Below are 20,642 nucleotides of genomic sequence, written 5' to 3'. Positions count from 1 at the left end.
CCAACCTTCTATCTCTACTGCATCTATCTATCTAGCTTGGTTTAGCTGTGCGAAATGCACCTTCAAAATTGCTGCAGTGAGCAGGAATTGAACCCTGGTCTCCTGAGTCATAGAGTGGTTTGCTACTAACTGAGCTAAACTAGGCTACTTTACTGTAACAGTATTGATGAAATTGTTCATTTTGTTCACAGCTATGCGCTGACAAGTGACTAGCAGTTGAGGAGCTTTGCTTAAACTTAATATACTGTTGCAAGTTCACTTGAGTATAAACTATCCACTTTAACTAATGTCAGTAATGTTATTCATCTAGTTGTCATTTTAAAGAAATTACACTTCTCCATTTAAAATGTTACCTTAGATAGGCGGCTAGCTAACTTGCTAGCAACTGGACAGTAACTGACAGTAGCATGGTCTGATATTAAGTTATTTTGTTTACAAATTTTCCCCAAAAACCCTCAACAAATCCAGAGAGACATAATGACCAATTTTTGGTAAAATTCCACAAGTCTCCCATTGACATTGATGCAGCAACAGTCCACAAATGTTCGCCTCTGTTCAAGGCAAAGGTTTCAAATTGATCGCGAACATTCGCCTATGTTTGCGACATTGAACGCACCCACTTGTCGTCTTTAACTCTCGGTTGCTATGTAACCAAACTATAAACAAAGCTGGCATAATATCAAAGATCCTTGATTAACCCCCTCTGATAATATCTTTAGACTGCTGACAAACTGACTGTTCACTGAACAAAGATTATGGAAATTAAACGCCACTTTTTTTTTATCAGAAACATATTTGTAAAAGGCATAACTGGTATGATATAGAACATTAACAGAATATAGAATCAAGATGATCATTACATTCAAAGACAGGAACGTGGCTCAGTCAGTAGCACTTCACTCTTTGCCACAGGAGACCGGGGTTCAATTCCTGCTCGCTGCAGCAATTTTGAAGGTGCATTTCTCACAGCTTAAACAAACTAGATAGATGCAGTAGATATATAGAGATAGAAGGTTGGGCTTGTAGAATAGGCTACATGGTCCTCGCTTTAGATTGGGGGGCTGCAAAATGTACTACAAATAGGTAAGAAAGGTCTTATAAGCATATTCGTTATCCACCTCTTTGTCTTATACACCATTAACAAGCATTAACAAGCTGCTTGTTAACACTTACAAGCTGCATGTTAACCGTTAGTTAATGTTATTAAAGGATAACAACAGTTAACTAACCGTTAGTAATGAATTGTTAGCTGCTTATTATGCACTGTTAATACATAATAAGCACATGTTATTCTAAAGCGTTACCAACTTGTGTTGTACTTTTGTTGTATTGCTTTTGTGTTGTTATTTTGCTTGTATTGAATGGTGTACTATGTTGTACAGCACAGTTCAGGAAATAACAAATTAATTCACAATGGATTATTTTAAAGGAGCACAGGATGTTTCACTGTGTTGTGTTGATGGGTTGTTCAATGAATTTGACCCAGTTATTTTATAGAATTCCATTCATGGTTATGTGAAAGTATGGCTATCATACTGAGGAAGGGCTGTAACGGTTGAGGTTGTAAAACGGCCCCGACGCGAAGCGGAGCATTCATTTCTGTGAACAGGCCACCGTGGAGTCCATTATCCCGCTTATTCCACTGTTGTCACTTGCGTTGTGTTTATTTCCTGTTACAATTTAAATGTTTTAATCGCTAAAACTCTTGTTTGTAGATCTACTTTCTTAAGGGCCGCCGTGGCCTACTGTTTAGCGGACTTGGACTTGGAACCGGAGGGTTGCCGGTTCGAACCCCCGACCAGTAGGAAGCGGCTGAAGTGCCCGTGAGCAAGGCACCTAACCCCAAGCGCCGCTGTTGTAGCAGGCAGCTCACTGCGCCGGGATTAGTGTGTGCTTCACCTCACTGTGTGTTCACTGTGTGCTGAGTGTGTTTCACTAATTCACAGATTGGGATAAATGCAGAGACCAAATTTCCCTCACGGGATCAAAAGAGTATATATACTTATACTTCTGACACATATCAACTAATTTCTCAACTTGCAGGAAAACTGCCGTTACTAGTTCTAAATGGATGGTTGCCACGGCCAAAGGCCAGTCGTTAGTTTTATCTCTCCCGTTGTCAAGCGTATCCCAAGATTCTGAAGAACTTTAGCTTTGAAACATCACTATTTTACTTAGCCTGCTTTCATCCATCTAGCTAAAAGCCACCTCCGTTATATGCTACAATGTTGCTATGTTCTTAACGTCTGTATTTTACAGCTCGGATGCAACGTGACGGTTCATTTAAACTTCACAACGAGTTCGCCGAATTAATATACAAGTGTGATACGGCCAAACAATGGATCTACTTCATAGGTGTGCAAATAACATACAGTTCATGGTTGTTCTAAATTACGTAGGACAATGGGAAATTCAACCAAGCAGTGGAATAAATATATATATTTGTTTATTTATTTTTTCAGAAAAAAATGGCCGCGAAGCTTGACCAAGAGACGGCAATCCTGTCCTCTCTTCCACACCAAGAGCCTCCGCGAGATGACACCACAGAAATAATACTTCAAGAGTTACAGGAGCTGAAAAATTATGTGTTCACAGGTAAGTTAACAGAAGAGTTAAAACAAACTATAAATCTCATATTTTCTGAAATATGATTATTTGCTTAAAGTGTAAATTGCAGGCTAATTTTTCATAGAAAAATACATAGAATGTTATTAAAAATAGGATACTTTTGGTTCATAGATTTTATTACATGTAAAAACAGGGATGGGTGAAATAAACACTAATGTGTGCTTGCTTGGAAAGGGCCTGTGATCCTGCCTAAAATGGGTGTAAGTGATTTTTGTGAGTTGAAATGTAGACCCTGTCTACTGGTTTGCATGTTACTGGTTACCTTTTCCCTCATGTTTTGCAGAGCTCCCAAAAATCAAACAGATGTTACAGAGCCTGGAAGGCGGAAGAGAGGTGGCACTGTCCCTACCCAACAGCCCCTCACCTGTTCAGTCTGGGTTAGGGTTAGAGGTGGCCCTGTCCCTACCCAACAGCCCCTCACCTGTTCAGTCTGTGAGTTCCATTTTAGTTATTGCACCATTGACTAGAATAGTATATCTCCATCTTTAAAAACATTAAAAAACAATGTTATTTAATCGTGTATTTCAGGTAATATAAGGGCAATTCCATGCAAAATTGATCCATAACGCCAATACAATGCCATCGTATTTAGTTGCCGTTTTGGGCGTGACAGTTTTGCATGGAATTGTCCATAAATAAAATTGCAGATGTGTTGTTTTTATTGAGTAGACATCAATCAAATAATTGGGTTTTCCCATGCTGCCTTACGCGCACAATTTTATTCATGCTGCTAGGCAGCCTGGATTCCATTCCAGCAAATTTTCGCCTCAGTTAGGGGACCAATCACAGAACGGACGGAGGGTAGCAAGACGATGACGACACACCGAAGCAGTTATGAGCTAGATAGACGCATTTGATAGACATTTGTAGCGCCCAATTTACGGCTCTGGGCATTTGTAAACCACGTTTCAAATACGAGAAAATGAATGTCTAGTTCCCAGACCCCATCTCAATGAGATAAGGGCTGACGTTAGCCAGGCTAGAGTTCTACTGAAATTACTTGGAAAACAACACAAAGAAAAATTATGTATGTAAAATCATTAAAATGGTGTTTATAGCATTTTGGAACCAAACTCTTCACATTACTGTTTATGACTCCATTTCATTGGGGGCCAACGAGCAAAGCATTGTGGTAAAATTGTGACATTTATTTGGGACTGTCCCATGAGTTTCCTACAATTTCCTACACTTCAGCTAGGGAGCAACCTCAAGGTTAGAGAAATCGGACTTGTGATCAAAGGTAGATCCTAGTTTTGATTCTGGTGCTGGCAGGAATGAGCTGAAGTGCCCTTGAGCACCTAACCCCCAATTGCTCCCTGGGCACCATAGCTAAGGGCCCGTCCACACGGAGACGCTTTTTAGGTTAAACGCAGAGGTTTTGCTTCGTCTTGGCCGAGCGTCCAAACGAATCCTGTAAACGCACTGCCCGAAACCGCACTTTTCTGAAACCTGGTCCCAGAGTGGAGAAATCTGAAACCGTAGCCCGTTTGAATTCGTTTAGACAGCGAAACCGCACATCCTGCTTGCGTATCGATGATGTCACCTCAGCTGCCCTGGACTTACACTTATAGTATTGCCTAACAATACTAGTTTTCATACATGACATTACCTACGATTACACTCCGTAAGATAAATATCACAACTGGTGCTGCGCAGCGCCGATAGCTTATGACTTGGTGGACTGAACACTGTTTTTCCCGTTTTTTTTTAATGCATTCTAGCTACTGTCAGTGACGCGAGAGAACTTAAGTTATTAGGAAAGTGCGGTGTAAGTTCAGGCTACATTAATTTGTGCGTAGTGCCAGTGTCATTCATTTATTTTACATGTCTTACAACATATATACATGCATTCACAGTCGAGTGAAATCAGATATAAGCATACAAAGACGCTTAGAACTCACGTTAAGCCGATGATAGAACACTGATTGCAAATGCGCGATTTGATTTGATGCAGGCAAACGTATTGTTACTAACGAAGGTTTTATAGAAATATTATAAATGTGGCGACAGAATAGCCTAGAACTTGGGTAAGCCTTGCGTTTAGTGATAGCCAAACCTAATGTGAATCACGGACTACAACCAAAGAAAGTAAAGGTGATTAGTAGGCCTACCTGCGTTAGCCATATAAAGGACTGGACTGCACCCTTCGCAAACCGTAAAATAAAGTTTATTAGTTTTACAGTTGACTACAGTTGACAGTTCACCATCAGTCCACACAAACAATTCTAGTTTCCTTGCACTAGCCATTTTGTCATAGCTTATTCTGTCTGTTTGTAAAGCACAAACTTTGGTCAATTTCTGTAAAGAAACAGTGCCACCTATAGGCCTGGGGTATGAAGTAACGTGTTGAGTCGTGTTGAGATGGATCCGTTTGGACGCAAATATTCTTGATGCGGTTTCAGGGAAGACGGAGGAAAAAAAGATAGGTTTAGTACGTGTTGACTAGCCCTAAGACTGCTCACTGCTTTGTGTGTGTGTGCTCGTTGAACACTGCTCCTTGTGTGTGTGCGCGTGTGTGTATCACAGATAAGTTAAATAAAGAGGATGCATTTCGAGTGTGTGTCAGCACACTTGACAAAATAAACACTTTCACTGAACTCTCAGTGCCAAAACGGTTGGAGAACCCTGTTGTACACCAATGATTTAAATTAATGAAAGATCTTTTTATCATGTCTACACAGGAAGAAATATTCCCTGGCAGTGGAGTGTCTGTGCCACAAAATGTGTGGAGGGCTGCAAACCAGGCTCCCTCTGACACAGCCATGGCTCGAGTGCTGCTGCTGGGGGTGTTTGATTTTGATACATTGATTCAGAGCAACTTGAGAGGAAATGGAAGACTGCTTTACGGACAAAGAGGGACATTATGTTTTAGTAGTGGGGAAAATAGAAGGGATAGAGTTCTCTTTTCTAAATGTATACTATCCCCCAGGCATGGGTCTTGAATTCATGATCACATTAATAGATTTACTAGTTACAAAGACTAAGGGAATTGTAATTTTGGCAGGGTACTTAAACTTAGTTATGAATTCTAAACTAGACTCAACAAGCAACAGGCAACATAAAGCAGAAAAGAATGCTAGTTTATTGAGGAAAGCATGCTCAGAGTTGGGGCTTGTAGATGTTTGGAGAGAGCTCCATCTGAACAAAAAAGAATACACCTGCTACTCGGGAAGACACTCAGTTTACAATAGATTAGATTGTTTTTTATGTATAAAAACAATGTAACTTTAGTTAAATCATGTCAAATTAGCTCCATAAACATGTCAGATCATGCTGCTATTTCCCTGATATTGAAACTACACGCTAATAAAGGTAAGTCTTTGTGGAAATTAAACAACTCACTTTTACAAGAACCAATATTCATAGAAAAAATTAAAAAGGAACTAAAACAATATGTGGAATTAAATGACACAAAGGATATAGACCCGATCATATTATGGGAAGCAGCAAAGGCAGTAATAAGAGGTATTATCATTTCTTGCTCCTCATCAAGAAAAAAGGCAAGAGTTGCACTGGAGAAACGGCTAACTGAAGAAATTAAAATATTAGAGAATAGACACAGTATAACAGATAGTAAGAAGGACAGGTTGGAATTGAAAGAGAAGCGAGTAAAATTAGACAAATTACGTATGTTTGAGATGAAGAAGTTAATGCAGTTTACGCAACAAGAAAGATATGATGGTGGGCCAAAGTCTCTGAACATTTTAGCTTATAAACTTTAGAAACAACAGAAGAGGGCACATATAACACAACTAAATACAGATCAAACTGGAATGGTAACTGATAAGGATGGGATCGCGGAATAATTTGCTAAGTATTATGAAAAACTTTATAAATCAGAGACAAATGGAGATAAAGAATATTTAAATAATATTTAAATATTATTTAGACGAGACGAGACGAAATATGTTCGTCAACGACCTTTTTTTTAATGACTAAGACGAGACGATGACGAGACGGCAGTATTGTCCTGAAACACTGACTAAGACTATCTTAAGATGCATTATTGTTGACGAAAAAAGACGAGACTAAAATGTTTTGCATGAAATAAAAACTAAGATAAAATCTCTCTTCATTTTCGTCTACAAAATGAGAAGACAGAATATCTAGCTGTTACGTTTTCAAAATATTCCGAATGAGTTCAAACGCAACAGCTTTCCTGTAGGCTAGTCTACGTGCTGTTGCTGCAACCCTGTGGCTGCAACACGAAACTACATGGAACAAGAACACTGGAGATTTCTGCCAGAGTTAGCAAACTAATTACCTAAGCTTTATGCCACAATGCTACATACCCAGAAGTTGAAGCTTCTCTCATACAAATTAACATCCACCAGAATGTCCATACGAAAATGTTCATCATGTAATGTCAACTATTTAACTAGTTAGACTGATGATGCAAAGTTTGCTAGCAAGTAAGCTAATATGGAAAGTTCGCTAGCAAGTTAGCTATGGCTAAGATGGAGAGTCTGTTTGGGGAATGTGTTGTGTTTGGGCGCATATCGCCATCTAGCGAGACGGAGTAAAACATTAATACTTTGGACTACGACAGTGTTTCTCAAACTTTTTCAGTTTCAGGACCACTTAACTAACCCTAGCTAAAAAAAAAAAAGATTAGACCTACTTCAACAGTAGCCTATAATTAGTCTACATTATTGGCCTACTCACTGAACCACCTTGCTTATTGTCTTTGCACTTTGCTTACTGTGTGGATTCATACTGTATGATTTAAACTGGCATATCTTACATAGACAGTGTTGCAGAACTGTTTTTACATACAAGTTGGTTCAATATTGCAAACAACTCATCTATATTATATTTTACCACGTCTGCTCGCGGACCACTTGGGATAGCTTGCAGACCACCAGTGATTCCCGGACCACACTTTGAGAAACACTGGTCTACGAGTATGACAGTGGTCCAGTCAAATCTTTTACTGTCTATGGTCAAATCCCAGCCGAGCTATAACTGTAACTGACTGACAACAAATCAGAATGAGTAATTATAACAGACGAGTAGCCCTGTGGACACACAATATTGTTGGAAAACTGAGATGTGTGAAACACTATTTGACTCAAATGGTAATCAGAAATAATTTGTTATAAAAAAAAGACTAAAATGTGTTGACTAAAACTGACTAAGACTAAGATACCTTTAGTTTTCTTTTGACTAAAACTAGACTAAAATGACGAGACTTTTAGTCGACTAAAACTTGACTAACAAAAATGATATTTGAATGACTAAATATGACAAAGACTAAAAAGCACATTTCATCACAAGACTAAGACTAAGACTAAATTAAAAATAGGTGACAAAATTAACACTACTCTACAGGATGCATTTCCCAAAGTACAGGAAGGGAGAGTGCAGGGTGAAACCCATCAAAACCGAGACAACATTCCATAAGTTACATAATTTTTTATTTATCAACAATAAAAGATCTGTTCATTTTGCATGCTATTGCACTATGGTGTCTTTACAATGAACAAAACAAATAAATGTACAATGAAATGCTTTACAAACTATGTACATAGTTACGAAGTGTGAAATATTGCACAGGGTATGTGGAAGACTTGATGGGCTTCATCATGGGTGAGGTTTTTGTGGACCAAGAAGCATACAGGGAGGAACTCCTGAAAATAAGCATTCCTCCGGACCTGTCCTCAGAGTTTGAGCACCCAGAGAAGGAGGAGGTGATCGCCAACTATGTGTCTCGCTTCAATCCAGGGGAGGCAGTTTGAAGCCCACGTGTTGTCTTTGGCTGTCAGGAAACTCCGACGAACACGCAGGACCACACATGACGGGATGACAACCCTTATTCTGCATCCAAGGAATCCCCAACACCAAATGACAAAGCTCCTGTAGGCAAGCTATCTGTAACGACTAAAGAAAAAAAAAACATTGCAGTAGTTAGCAGGTTACATAATCTGTCAGTTCTGTCAAAAGTGCACAAAGCACAATTGTCATATTGCATATGTCATGTTTTATTTCTGTTTTGTGTAATAAATATATTGTAATGTCTTTAATGTGTCACGAGTGTATGTTTGATACCTGCTGAATTTGCAGACAATAGCCATACATAAAAAGAAAGAAAACAACAATTGGGGCATGTGTTGGTGTGTAAGGCCATTAGTGACCTATGAACATTAGTGAACATTGCTGATAAAAATGGTAGCCTGTCACTTCTCATAAACACTGGGAAAGTAGCTTAATAAATAACACATACTGCTCTATTCCCCGTAGCCGTAAGGCCCCATGGTCAGCTCTGTATATGTTCAGTGCGTTCTGAAGAGAATAAACATTCAGGCACACCGGTATATAAACCCGTCTGCTGCAAACATCGTGTGATCTATAATGGTAAGGTAAGGTGAGTGCTATGCTAGCACAGTCCCTAGCATTATTCGTAAATGAGTGAGTAATATGGCAGCATACTCGCTAGCTCATTTGTAAATAAGTTAGTAACACGGTAACATATTTGCAGGCCTTTCTGTAGCTTAGAAAAGTTACCTGTGTAATCTCCTGGCAGCATATACTCTGCCTCAGTTGGCATTGCCCAACAATTTCCACAAGCACATCTATATAATAATTAAAATAATAATAATAAAAGCTAATCAAGTGCTGTGAATCTAGTGACGTTTCAAATACAAGCAAATGTTAAATATTGTAAAAAGACTGGCTTTGTCACGAAAAATTACATTAAGTTTACTTCGTAACAGGCTGAACAGGGTAAAGCCAATAGCCAAGACTAATTTGGCAGGTAGGAGAGATAGCAACACATTGATTTAAAAAGTTAACAAACCCTTTAGAAACTGCTTGCAGCATTCGTGAAGGTGTTTCTGCAGGTGGCTCCTCTTCATCTTGATCTGGGTCCGACTCTGGGTCGAAAATGTTGGGCTAGAGTGCGCCTCTGTATTCCGTCATTTTCACCCAAGCAGTGGAGGTTTTCACGTGAAGAAAACCAACAGCGTAAACATCTGACAGGTGGGCGTGGCCAGCAGTAGCTTATTTGCATAAAAGTGACAGAGTCCTTAAACGGCTCATTCTGAAAGGGACTGAAGCTGGCAAGAATAGAGGCTGCAGAGATCTCTTTATGTGAGATTGATTTTGTGCAAAAAACTTTATGAACATGTTTTGTATAGCCCATAGACCTATTCTAACTTGTTTAAAAAGAGGTATAATATGTCTCCATTAAAGTTAAAGCTATCATGGGTAAGTTAAGGTTTTATTCTGTGTCATTATCTACCTGTCTTTCACCTGTCCGCACCTCCATTTGTCCACGTTACAAAATTTGAACGAAGTTTCTACGTTAAACGGTTGAAGCTGAATTAGACACAGAAATTTGGTGAGAAGAAGACTTTCATTAAGTATGAAAATGGCTTAATCAGTAATTATTGCCTATGTTACTAGATGCTGTTATGGTGAAACATCCAGGTGTCACCCAAGGCCAGATTGGGACAGCCATGAATAGTAAAATGGCGGAGCTGCATCAACCAAGAAAAATGTAAATCAGTAAAAAAAAAAAAAAAAAAATGTGGAAAAACTAAAACTTAAATAATAAAAGGTTAAACAAATATTTTGTGCGTTTTCTTTGGAACATCAACAATGTTATATTTGTGAAATATACATCTATTTTGACATATTTCTATACTACATAAATGTGACATAGCAGAACATTACATATATTTTACAATATATTTGACTCCCTAACATTTTGACATATTTTTATACTACATAAATGTGACATAGCAGAACATTTCATATATTTGCAATATATTTGATTCCCTAAATATGTCATAGACATATATTTGCAATATATTGGTATCCCTAGTATGCGTACAAATACATAACTTATCATATATTAACATATATGCAACTGGCATATATTTGTAATATATTTGTATATCTGGGAAAATATATGTGACATATAAAAACGGCCAATTTTGAAATATATTTGACATGTATGTGTATATATGTGACTTATATGTGTGAGGCATATATTGACATACACATTATATATGTAATTTACATATATCACATTTTTGTATGGGATGTGAGACAACAGCTGGTGCAACTCACCACTGGCATTGAAAGGTTGTAGCGGCCTGTACGGAGCATGAATCCAAATAAAGTAATACTGTCTTCGGTTGTAATAAACTGTTTGTGAAGTGTAACTAGTCAACATTCTGAATGAAGACTGATTCAATTTGTATTTGGATGGTTAAAGCTACTCAATTTTGCTGTACTTCCAAATTGAAACACCAACATTTCACTGAAGAGAAGATTGCTACTTAGTGATAAAGCTGTTATTGTGAAATATTGCAGGACTGTGTGTGTAATCATCATGGATTTCATGATTCCAATAATATAATTACAACTAAACAACTGTGTTGATACAGATGTTGTTTGGATGATACACCTAAAACCAGGCAATAAGTCCCCTGAAGTCAAAATGCCTGGGCGTCATCGGTGACCCCTCCCTCTCAGTCCGGTCAACTAACAAAAAGTTCACCTAAATCTGCCTTCTAACCACCTAAAAAACCTCTCAAAAGCACTCTGAAACTGAAACTCGCATTCACTCTTTCATCAGCTCCTGTCTGGCCCATATTGCAATGGTGTCCTATCTACTCTGCCCAGCAAAGCCCTGGACAGTCCAGAATTCTACTGTCAGGATCCTAAGACGTCCCACATACTCGACGCACCCGACCAGTAGCGCGACAATGTGACGTCACAGAAGCGCCGTAACCATTTATACTCGCGCGTGGTGATGGCGACACTAGTTGCAATATTCTCCTGAACAGAGGTGTCGCTGTTGTAAAAAGACTAACGTTAACTACGTTACACAGCAGAAGAAGCTGCAGTAAGAAACACTAGTAGCTAGCATAGACATAAGCTAGCCTCTGTGATGGTACTTCAGACTTTGGTTGCTACTACAGTGGGTCCCAGTTAACCCGTTTAATCCCAAATTTTTCCCAGACTTGAATATATCAAAATCATGTGTCTTGAGTAACCCTTTGAAGTAATCAATTACTATTTTTTCAAATTTTCCTGAAAAAGTGGGTGAAAAGAAGTGTTTTATGCTTGGTCACAATTGTGACGGTTGGGAAACAACATAGTCCGATTTTAGGGATTTTCACACATTTCATTGTGCAATCATCTAATTTTCAATAAATTCCAGTCAGAGATGATAAGGGGACATTGTCCCAGGTCTGTTCTTTACTTTTAATTTTGTATCACAATACAATACTCAACATTGCCTCTGCAATTCTCTATCACATATAAACCTGAGGAGCATAGGAGCCTGCTCTGACCTCAGTTATTGGCCTAATCTAGTGTTAGAGGGGTGTGATGTCCACTATATTGCTAAATTTGATTCATTTTACCACTGAAAATGCATACAACAGCATTACCATATGAGCCTGTCTTGCATCAAACACACAAGTGGAGAGGTGTGTTTTGGTAAGTGCTGTTAAACATATTTTCATCACAGCGTGCAACTAAGTAACTTGCCATCTTCATAAGGCCCTATATTCCCAGTGTCCTACAGTATGTATCCTGGGATCTATGCTCATTCGGGTACCTATTATGTGCTTTATAAAGCTGGAGGACCCTGGAAACATACAATGCTTGACCTGAGGAACACAGGACCCCTGTCCATAATCCTATTACATATAAAACTGAGGAGCATAGGAGCCTGCTCTGACCTCAGTTATTGGCCTAATATAGTTTCAGAGGGGTGTGATATCCACTATATTGCTAAATTTAATTAATTTTACCACTAAATTAAGGTTCTAAATGCATAATAGGAAACATTCTGTAATTTGGACATACAATAGTGTGAGAGCAGATTTTTGAGACACTTGATCTTTATTTTTGATCACATGAAGCTTTGCCTGTGGCAGAGGCCCTTTACTGTACATAAGTGGAGGGGGTATTGTTGGGAAAAGGGGTGGGGAATACATTTTCTGGTAAGGTTGTTCATGTCTACTGCAAGTCTATGCATAAATTCAGCCAATATGCCTTCAACAGGCTGACTGGCAAGTTGATTATACCCCCACCACCTTGTTTATATGTGACATATGTAATATAATAGTCAATAAGTATAATGATTTACTGTTTTTGAGGTGTGATTGTAAAATCTGGGCAGTCAGTTATATCTGATATGTGCAGGAAGTGACTTAAAGTGAAATTAAAATAAAGAACAGCATAGAAAATCAGCTATTACAATAGCTATGTATAATAGTGTGGTATAATGGATTTTCTATGTAAAAATTGGCACACTTAGAATATAATAGAGAATTTCAGAGGCCATGTTGAGAAATGCCATGTGATACAAATTTAAAAGTAAAGAACAGACCTGGGACAATGTCCCCATATCATCTCTGAATGGAATTTAGTGGAAATTAGATGATTGTACAATGAAATGTGTGAAAATCCCTAAAATCGGACGGAAAATGTTGTTTCCCAACGGTCACAATTGTGACCATCATCAGGTTCACTCATGCTATGAGAACGCTGAACAAAGTTCATATATTTCAATTTCATCCCTCCATACTAGACACCTTAAAGATGATGTGTACCTAAAATCTGTCCTATGTTTACATAAACATACTTTTCTAAGCTTTAGTTTGGGAGCTTTTGGGTGGACATTTTCTGGTCAGGGTGCAACCAAAACATAAGCAGCTCTGGTCATATGACAAATTACACTACACATTTGGCACTGCACATATTTAACTGAGACCCTTTCAGGTTTCTATTATTGGGAGAAATGTATTGATAATTCATCCAGTAACAGTTTTAAAGGCACAAGAGCAAGATTTTTTTGTACGGTCACAATTGTGACCGTTGGGATTAAACGGGTTAAACATCAGGCATCTTGTTTACACATTTAAACCATATTTGCACTTCGAATTTCGACTCCAAATTGTAGTAACTGCATCTACGAAGTCTAAGGAAGATAACCAGGTAGTCTTTTCAAAGATTACGTCGATTTTATGAGAACGCCAGCCCTCAGAAAAGCAGTAACTATTCATTCATTCACTTCCTTTTTTCTAGCTCGCAAAATTGCAGTTGTTCTGTTTACACATTAAAACCATATTTACACTTAGAATTTTGCCTCCAAATTGTAGTAACTACATCTACAAAGTCTAAGGAAGATAATCATGTAGTCTGTTCAAAGATAAGATACATTTTGACAGAACTACAGACCTTGTGAAAGTTGTACCTAAAATGACTCCAATTCACTTCATTGCAAAATCGCGGTTGGTCTGTTTACACATTAAAACCATACTAACAATTTACATTTCGACTCCACATCATTGTAACACCATACCAAGGGTCTTAAGAAGTGAGTCAATTTGGCTGATTACGTTTTTAACGCATTTCCACGCATTTCCACGCATTTTTAACACTTGTCAGCTCAAAAAAAAGCAGTGGCTATTGCTAACGCATTCATTTTCAATGCTTAGCATGTTAGCTAACATTAATAGGTTTGTATATGTGCTAACGCTTACTTGAACGTTCCCTATTGTGGCTTGTGGGGTAGAATCTAACTTGTTGACACATTTGTGTACAAGAGCAGGACCCTGCTGGCTGTGATTGATTATAATATGCACAATCGACACGTGCCAGCACTAAACAAGGATGACCACAAAATGTAAGTGTCAGAAGCACTCTCCATATTTAAGATCCCGGTTATCACGTTCGCTTTACACGCGAAAGGTCCCCAGTTCGAAACTGGGTGGAAACAAAATCTTATTTGGAAGGATCTTACATTGATCTGAAGTACTCCATCTCAAAATGTCTTCTACTAGAATTTGACTTGGCAAAAGTTATGGAGGTGACTACTTTCATCAGGATGTTTCCATAGTGTAGTGGTTATCACGTTCGCCTCACACGCGAAAGGTCCCCAGTTTGAAACTGGGTGTAAACAAATTCTTATTTGGAGGGATCTTTCATTGATCTGAAGTACTGTGTCTCACGATGTCTTCTACTAGAATTTGACTTGCCAAAAGTCATGGAGGTGACTTCTTCCTTCAGGATGTTTCCATAGTGTAGTGGTTATCACGTTCGCCTAACACGCAAAAGGTCCCCAGTTAGAAACTGGGTGGAAACAAATTCTTATTTGGAAGGATCTTGCATTTATCTGAAGTACTCCATCTCAAAATGTCTTCTACTAGAATTTGACTTGGCAAAAGTTATGGAGGTGACTACTTTCATCAGGATGTTTCCATAGTGTAGTGGTTATCACGTTCGCCTCACACGCGAAAGGTCCCCAGTTCGAAACTGGGTGGAAACAAATTCTTATTTGGAAGGATCTTGCATTTATCTGAAGTACTCCATCTCAAAATGTCTTCTACTAGAATTTGACTTGGTAAAAGTTATGGAGGTGACTACTTTCATCAGGATGATTCCATAGTGTAGTGGTTGTCACGTTCGCCTCACACACGAAAGGTCCTCAGTTCGAAACTGGGTGGAAACAAATTCTTATTTGGAGGGATCTTTCATTGATCTGAAGTACTTTATCTCAAGATGTCTTCTACTAGAATTTGACTTGCCAAAAGTCATGGAGGTGACTTCTTCCTTCAGGATGTTTCCATAGTGTAGTGGTTATCACGTTCGCCTAACACGCGAAAGGTCCCCAGTTCGAAACTGGGTGGAAACAAATTCTTATTTGGAAGGATCTTGCATTGAGCTTTATATTTCTATCTTATGATGTCTTCAACTAGAGTTTGACTTGTCAAAAGTAATCGAGGTGACCTTTTTGTCAGAATGTTTCCATAGTGTAGTGGTTATCACGTTCGCTTTACAAGCAAAAGGTCCCCAGTTCGAAACTGGGTGGAAACAAATTCTTATGGGGGAGACTGTTGGTTTCCTTGGCCAAAGTAAAGCTTCACTCTACTATTCAAGTATTCTTTAATTGAACTTCCTGTGTTACCATGTCAAACAGAAAACTTTCCACAAGTTTCCATAGTGTAGTGGTTATCACGTTCGCCTCACACGCGAAAGGTCCCCAGTTCGAAACTGGGTGGAAACAAATTCTTATTTGGAAGGATCTTGCATTTATCTGAAGTACTCCATCTCAAAATGTCTTCTACTTGAATTTGACTTGGTAAAAGTTATGGAGGTGACTACTTTCATCAGGATGTTTCCATAGTGTAGTGGTTATCACGTTCGCCTCACACGCGAAAGGTCCCCAGTTCGAAACTGGGTGGAAACAAATTCTTATTTGGAAGGATCTTGCATTTATCTGAAGTACTCCATCTCAAAATGTCTTCTACTTGAATTTGACTTGGTAAAAGTTATGGAGGTGACTACTTTCATCAGGATGTTTCCATAGTGTAGTGGTTATCACGTTCGTCTCACACGCGAAAGGTCCTCAGTTCGAAACTGGGTGGAAACAAATTCTTATTTGGAGGGATCTTTCATTGATCTGAAGTACTTTATCTCAAGATGTCTTCTACTAGAATTTGACTTGCCAAAAGTCATGGAGGTGACTTCTTCCTTCAAGATGTTTCCATAGTGTAGTGGTTATCACGTTCGCCTAACACGCGAAAGGTCCCCAGTTCGAAACTGGGTGGAAACAGCTTCTTATTTGGAAGGATCTTGCATTGAGCTTTATATTTCTATCTTATGATGTCTTCAACTAGAGTTTGACTTGTGAAAAGTAATCGAGGTGACCTTTTTATCAGGATGTTTCCATAGTGTAGTGGTTATCACGTTCGCTTTACACGCGAAAGGTCCCCAGTTCGAAACTGGGTGGAAACAAATTCCTATTGGGGCGACTGTTTGTTTCCTTGGCCAAAGTACAGCTTCACTCTACTAATAAAGTATTCTTTAATTGAACTTCCTGTGTTACCATGTCAAACAGAAAACTTTCCATGAGTTTCCATAGTGTAGTGGTTATCACGTTCGCCTCACACGCGAAAGGTCCCCAGTTCGAAACTGGGTGGAACAAATTCTTATTTGGAGGGATCTTTCATTGATCTGAAGTACTTTATCTCAAGATGTCTTCTACTAGAATTTGACTTGCCAAAAGTCATGGAGGTGACTTCTTCCTTCAGGATGTTACCATAGTGTAGTGGTTATCACGTTCGCCTAACACGCGAAAGGTCCCCAGTTCGAAACTGGGTGGAAACAAATTCTTATTTGGAAGGATCTTGCATTGAGCTTTATATTTCTATCTTATGATGTCTTCAACTAGAGTTTGACTTGTCAAAAGTAATCGAGGTGACCTTTTTGTCAGGATGTTTCCATAGTGTAGTGGTTATCACGTTCGCTTTACACGCGAAAGGTCCCCAGTTCGAAACTGGGTGGAAACAAATTCCTATTGGGGCGACTGTTTGTTTCCTTGGCCAAAGTACAGCTTCACTCTACTAATAAAGTATTCTTTAATTGAACTTCCTGTGTTACCATGTCAAACAGAAAACTTTCCATGAGTTTCCATAGTGTAGTGGTTATCACGTTCGCCTCACACGCGAAAGGTCCCCAGTTCGAAACTGGGTGGAACAAATTCTTATTTGGAGGGATCTTTCATTGATCTGAAGTACTTTATCTCAAGATGTCTTCTACTAGAATTTGACTTGCCAAAAGTCATGGAGGTGACTTCTTCCTTCAGGATGTTACCATAGTGTAGTGGTTATCACGTTCGCCTAACACGCGAAAGGTCCCCAGTTCGAAACTGGGTGGAAACAAATTCTTATTTGGAAGGATCTTGCATTGAGCTTTATATTTCTATCTTATGATGTCTTCAACTAGAGTTTGACTTGTCAAAAGTAATCGAGGTGACCTTTTTGTCAGAATGTTTCCATAGTGTAGTGGTTATCACGTTCGCTTTACACGCGAAAGGTCCCCAGTTCGAAACTGGGTGGAAACAAATTCTTATGTGGGCGACTGTTGGTTTCCTTGGCCAAAGTAAAGCTTCACTCTACTAATGAAGTATTCTTTAATTGAACTTCCTGTGTTACCATGTCAAACAGAAAACTTTCCACGAGTTTCCATAGTGTAGTGGTTATCACGTTCGCCTCACACGCGAAAGGTCCCCAGTTCGAAACTGGGTGGAAACAAATTCTTATTTGGAAGGATCTTGCATTTATCTGAAGTACTCCATCTCAAAATGTCTTCTACTTGAATTTGACTTGGTAAAAGTTATGGAGGTGACTACTTTCATCAGGATGTTTCCATAGTGTAGTGGTTATCACGTTCGCCTCACACGCGAAAGGTCCTCAGTTCGAAACTGGGTAGAAACAAATTCTTATTTGGAGGGATCTTTCATTGATCTGAAGTACTTTATCTCAAGATGTCTTCTACTAGAATTTGACTTGCCAAAAGTCATGGAGGTGACTTCTTCCTTCAAGATGTTTCCATAGTGTAGTGGTTATCACGTTCGCCTAACATGCGAAAGGTCCCCAGTTCGAAACTGGGTGGAAATAGCTTCTTATTTGGAAGGATCTTGCATTGAGCTTTATATTTCTATCTTATGATGTCTTCAACTAGAGTTTGACTTGTGAAAAGTAATCGAGGTGACCTTTTTATCAGGATGTTTCCATAGTGTAGTGGTTATCACGTTCGCTTTACACGCGAAAGGTCCCCAGTTCGAAACTGGGTGGAAACAAATTCCTATTGGGGCGACTGTTTGTTTCCTTGGCCAAAGTACAGCTTCACTCTACTAATAAAGTATTCTTTAATTGAACTTCCTGTGTTACCATGTCAAACAGAAAACTTTCCATGAGTTTCCATAGTGTAGTGGTTATCACGTTCGCCTCACACGCGAAAGGTCCCCAGTTCGAAACTGGGTGGAACAAATTCTTATTTGGAGGGATCTTTCATTGATCTGAAGTACTTTATCTCAAGATGTCTTCTACTAGAATTTGACTTGCCAAAAGTCATGGAGGTGACTTCTTCCTTCAGGATGTTACCATAGTGTAGTGGTTATCACGTTCGCCTAACACGCGAAAGGTCCCCAGTTCGAAACTGGGTGGAAACAAATTCTTATTTGGAAGGATCTTGCATTGAGCTTTATATTTCTATCTTATGATGTCTTCAACTAGAGTTTGACTTGTCAAAAGTAATCGAGGTGACCTTTTTGTCAGAATGTTTCCATAGTGTAGTGGTTATCACGTTCGCTTTACACGCGAAAGGTCCCCAGTTCGAAACTGGGTGGAAACAAATTCTTATGGGGGCGACTGTTGGTTTCCTTGGCCAAAGTAAAGCTTCACTCTACCAATGAAGTATTCTTTAATTGAACTTCCTGTGTTACCATGTCAAACAGAAAACTTTCCACGAGTTTCCATAGTGTAGTGGTTATCACGTTCGCCTCACACGCGAAAGGTCCCCAGTTCGAAACTGGGTGGAAACAAATTCTTATTTGGAAGGATCTTGCATTTATCTGAAGTACTCCATCTCAAAATGTCTTCTACTAGAATTTGACTTGCCAAAAGTCATGGAGGTGACTTCTTCCATCAGGATGTTTCCATATTGTAGTGGTTATCACGTTCGCCTAACACGCGAAAGGTCCCCAGTTCGAAACTGGGTGGAAACAAATTCTTATTTGGAAGGATCTTACATTGATCTGAAGTACTCCATCTCAAAATGTCTTCTACTTGAATTTGACTTGGTAAAAGTTATGGAGGTGACTACTTTCATCAGGATGTTTCCATAGTGTAGTGGTTATCACGTTCGCCTCACACGCGAAAGGTCCTCAGCTCAAAACTGGGTGGAAACAAATTCTTATTTGGAGGGATCTTTCATTGATCTGAAGTACTTTATCTCAAGATGTCTTCTACTAGAATTTGACTTGCCAAAAGTCATGGAGGTGACTTCTTCCTTCAAGATGTTTCCATAGTGTAGTGGTTATCACGTTCGCCTAACACGCGAAGGCCAGCCGCGTATAGGTGTAACGGAGAAACAGCCAATCAAATTGAAGCCTTAATCTGACGTGCGCATATCATTATCTGTGTCAATTTTACACCGAAATCGCAGGTTCGAATCCCGACAGAAGCATTAAAAATATATGACGAATATGTAGAAATGAGTATGTAGAAATGTAGAAATGAGTGTAAATGTTGTAAAAACTCTTTAAATACCTTTTAAAATGTGAACAATTCTAAAAGACCTGATTGCTGATTTGCATTATATTATAAAATAAAGTCTTATAATGTATATTATAATGTCATCCTTCCTTTCTCCATGATTGAGACAGTGTTTAATAGTATATTTTCTCTTGTTGACAGGAGTGTGTGATCATTTCAATGTAAAAGTCACAGGCAGAATTTAACAATAAATAAACTTTATTTATGAATAATCATGTACATTAGTTATGGGGTGCTGGTAGCACTCCACAATAAATAAGAAAAACTATACTTTCTTTTTCTAAAATGAAACAGGTTTTTTTTAATGTATACTTATGCAACGTGTTATATAGGTCATGGTAGAATTAGGATGTAGGCTGTGCTTGTGAAAAAATAACAGTATGGGCTTTTCGGGTTTCAGTAAAATCAACTTTTAATGAACACATTATTATTCACAAACAAACAACAAAAAAATCCAGCCTCTGGAAAGCATAAATAACCAATAACCTAAAGTATGAACCATATAAACATATATGTGCAGTAGAACAATAGAATATGGCTATGCACATTTGTAAATAAATAGACATTATGGATGGGATAGAGTAGTGGGAGGGGGGGGAGGAGGCTGTCCGCCTCCTTGTTGTCCCTGTCAAGACTGCCACGGTCGTGGACACCTTAACAGGCACAGGCAAGGAGGCATCAGGCGGGATAACCAATAAACTAAGTAAATAAATAAACAAACCAGTAAACAAACAAGTATAACAAAATATATACACAATATAAACTATACATAGCCTACAAAAGAGGGGAGAGAGAGAGAGAGAGAGAGGAGCGGCTGGTGTAATATATATATATATATATATATATATATATATATATATATATATACACACATATTATATCATATAATATATTATATTACGATTATATTATTAATAATTTTATTATTGT

General features: G+C 38.6%; 1 long non-coding RNA gene and 26 other non-coding genes across 27 annotated transcripts; 26 read left to right on the top strand and 1 right to left on the bottom strand.

The window, feature by feature from the left end:
* Window positions 1-8,442: 8,442 nt before the first annotated feature.
* Window positions 8,443-9,198, bottom strand: LOC121682372. The gene is made up of 3 exons (XR_006022537.1): window positions 9,133-9,198; window positions 8,852-8,910; window positions 8,443-8,508 (listed from the first exon to the last, which is right to left on the bottom strand). It is a non-coding gene; the product is annotated as an uncharacterized LOC121682372 (long non-coding RNA).
* A 5,283-nt stretch (window positions 9,199-14,481) lies between these two features.
* Window positions 14,482-14,554, top strand: trnav-cac. Its single transcript has one exon. It is a non-coding gene; the product is annotated as a tRNA-Val (tRNA).
* A 110-nt stretch (window positions 14,555-14,664) lies between these two features.
* On the top strand, window positions 14,665-14,737 carry trnav-aac. The gene has a single exon. It is a non-coding gene; the product is annotated as a tRNA-Val (tRNA).
* Window positions 14,738-14,847: 110 nt separating this feature from the next.
* Window positions 14,848-14,920, top strand: trnav-cac. Its single transcript has one exon. It is a non-coding gene; the product is annotated as a tRNA-Val (tRNA).
* A 293-nt stretch (window positions 14,921-15,213) lies between these two features.
* trnav-aac lies at window positions 15,214-15,286 on the top strand. The gene has a single exon. It is a non-coding gene; the product is annotated as a tRNA-Val (tRNA).
* Window positions 15,287-15,395: 109 nt separating this feature from the next.
* On the top strand, window positions 15,396-15,468 carry trnav-uac. The gene has a single exon. It is a non-coding gene; the product is annotated as a tRNA-Val (tRNA).
* A 117-nt stretch (window positions 15,469-15,585) lies between these two features.
* On the top strand, window positions 15,586-15,658 carry trnav-cac. The gene has a single exon. It is a non-coding gene; the product is annotated as a tRNA-Val (tRNA).
* A 110-nt stretch (window positions 15,659-15,768) lies between these two features.
* On the top strand, window positions 15,769-15,841 carry trnav-cac. Its single transcript has one exon. It is a non-coding gene; the product is annotated as a tRNA-Val (tRNA).
* A 110-nt stretch (window positions 15,842-15,951) lies between these two features.
* trnav-cac lies at window positions 15,952-16,024 on the top strand. The gene has a single exon. It is a non-coding gene; the product is annotated as a tRNA-Val (tRNA).
* Window positions 16,025-16,134: 110 nt separating this feature from the next.
* trnav-aac lies at window positions 16,135-16,207 on the top strand. Its single transcript has one exon. It is a non-coding gene; the product is annotated as a tRNA-Val (tRNA).
* A 109-nt stretch (window positions 16,208-16,316) lies between these two features.
* trnav-uac lies at window positions 16,317-16,389 on the top strand. Its single transcript has one exon. It is a non-coding gene; the product is annotated as a tRNA-Val (tRNA).
* Window positions 16,390-16,507: 118 nt separating this feature from the next.
* Window positions 16,508-16,579, top strand: trnav-cac. Its single transcript has one exon. It is a non-coding gene; the product is annotated as a tRNA-Val (tRNA).
* Window positions 16,580-16,688: 109 nt separating this feature from the next.
* Window positions 16,689-16,761, top strand: trnav-aac. The gene has a single exon. It is a non-coding gene; the product is annotated as a tRNA-Val (tRNA).
* A 109-nt stretch (window positions 16,762-16,870) lies between these two features.
* On the top strand, window positions 16,871-16,943 carry trnav-uac. The gene has a single exon. It is a non-coding gene; the product is annotated as a tRNA-Val (tRNA).
* A 118-nt stretch (window positions 16,944-17,061) lies between these two features.
* trnav-cac lies at window positions 17,062-17,133 on the top strand. The gene has a single exon. It is a non-coding gene; the product is annotated as a tRNA-Val (tRNA).
* Window positions 17,134-17,242: 109 nt separating this feature from the next.
* On the top strand, window positions 17,243-17,315 carry trnav-aac. Its single transcript has one exon. It is a non-coding gene; the product is annotated as a tRNA-Val (tRNA).
* Window positions 17,316-17,424: 109 nt separating this feature from the next.
* trnav-uac lies at window positions 17,425-17,497 on the top strand. The gene has a single exon. It is a non-coding gene; the product is annotated as a tRNA-Val (tRNA).
* Window positions 17,498-17,614: 117 nt separating this feature from the next.
* Window positions 17,615-17,687, top strand: trnav-cac. Its single transcript has one exon. It is a non-coding gene; the product is annotated as a tRNA-Val (tRNA).
* A 110-nt stretch (window positions 17,688-17,797) lies between these two features.
* trnav-cac lies at window positions 17,798-17,870 on the top strand. Its single transcript has one exon. It is a non-coding gene; the product is annotated as a tRNA-Val (tRNA).
* Window positions 17,871-17,980: 110 nt separating this feature from the next.
* On the top strand, window positions 17,981-18,053 carry trnav-aac. Its single transcript has one exon. It is a non-coding gene; the product is annotated as a tRNA-Val (tRNA).
* Window positions 18,054-18,162: 109 nt separating this feature from the next.
* trnav-uac lies at window positions 18,163-18,235 on the top strand. The gene has a single exon. It is a non-coding gene; the product is annotated as a tRNA-Val (tRNA).
* A 118-nt stretch (window positions 18,236-18,353) lies between these two features.
* trnav-cac lies at window positions 18,354-18,425 on the top strand. The gene has a single exon. It is a non-coding gene; the product is annotated as a tRNA-Val (tRNA).
* A 109-nt stretch (window positions 18,426-18,534) lies between these two features.
* On the top strand, window positions 18,535-18,607 carry trnav-aac. Its single transcript has one exon. It is a non-coding gene; the product is annotated as a tRNA-Val (tRNA).
* Window positions 18,608-18,716: 109 nt separating this feature from the next.
* On the top strand, window positions 18,717-18,789 carry trnav-uac. The gene has a single exon. It is a non-coding gene; the product is annotated as a tRNA-Val (tRNA).
* A 117-nt stretch (window positions 18,790-18,906) lies between these two features.
* trnav-cac lies at window positions 18,907-18,979 on the top strand. The gene has a single exon. It is a non-coding gene; the product is annotated as a tRNA-Val (tRNA).
* A 110-nt stretch (window positions 18,980-19,089) lies between these two features.
* Window positions 19,090-19,162, top strand: trnav-aac. The gene has a single exon. It is a non-coding gene; the product is annotated as a tRNA-Val (tRNA).
* Window positions 19,163-19,272: 110 nt separating this feature from the next.
* Window positions 19,273-19,345, top strand: trnav-cac. Its single transcript has one exon. It is a non-coding gene; the product is annotated as a tRNA-Val (tRNA).
* The last annotated feature ends 1,297 nt before the right edge of the window (window positions 19,346-20,642 follow it).

The sequence above is a fragment of the Alosa sapidissima genome, chromosome 14 (genome assembly GCF_018492685.1).
Source record: "Alosa sapidissima isolate fAloSap1 chromosome 14, fAloSap1.pri, whole genome shotgun sequence".
NCBI lineage: Eukaryota > Metazoa > Chordata > Actinopteri > Clupeiformes > Clupeidae > Alosa > Alosa sapidissima.
This window is presented reverse-complemented; position numbering and strand designations above follow the sequence as displayed.